The following is a 788-nucleotide window of genomic DNA, read 5'->3' as shown; positions in this document are numbered from 1 at the left end:
AGTTCCTTGCGTGGTGGTAGCACCCAGCAACGCACTTTCTGCCTGTCCTGTTCTGGCCAAGGAGGCCGTCTATGAACTCTCTGCCTGTTCTGTTCCGGCCAAGGAGGTCGTCTGGGAACTCTTTGTCTGTCCTGTCACGGCTATAGAGGCCGTTTACGAACTCCCTGCTTGTCCTGTCACGGCTATGGAGGCCGCCTGTGAACTCTCATCCCGTCCTGTCACGGCTATGGAGGCCGTCGGTGAACTCTCTGCTCATCCTGTCACCGCTATAAGGGCCGTCTGCGAACTCTTTGCTCGTTCTGTCATGGCAACAGCAACGCACTTTCTGCCTGTCCTGTTCTGGCCAAGGAGGCCGCCTATGGATTCTCTGCCTGTTCTGTTCCGGCCAAGGAGGCCGCCTATGAACTCTCTGCCCGTCCGGTTCCGGCCAAGGAGGCCGCCTATGAACTCCCTGTCTGTCTTGTTCTGGCCAAGGAGGTCGTCTGGGAACTCTTTGTCTGTCCTGTCACGCCTATAGAGGCCATTTACGAACTCCCTGCTTGTCCTGTCACGGCTATGGAGGCCGCCTGTGAACTCTCATCCCGTCCTGTCACGGCTATGGAGGCCGTCGGTGAACTCTCTGCTCATCCTGTCACAGCTATAAGGGCCGTCTGCGAACTCTTTGCTCGTTCTGTCATGGCAATGGAGGCCGTTTGTGAACTTTTGTCTTGTCCCGACCCAGCCATGGAGGCTGCCTTTGAACGCTCAGTCTTGTCTATCAACCCCAATGTTCTGTCTGTGTTGTCTGT

The sequence above is a fragment of the Sinocyclocheilus grahami genome, unplaced genomic scaffold, assembly GCF_001515645.1.
Source record: "Sinocyclocheilus grahami isolate Dianchi unplaced genomic scaffold, SAMN03320097.WGS_v1.1 scaffold201.1, whole genome shotgun sequence".
NCBI lineage: Eukaryota > Metazoa > Chordata > Actinopteri > Cypriniformes > Cyprinidae > Sinocyclocheilus > Sinocyclocheilus grahami.
This window is presented reverse-complemented; position numbering follows the sequence as displayed.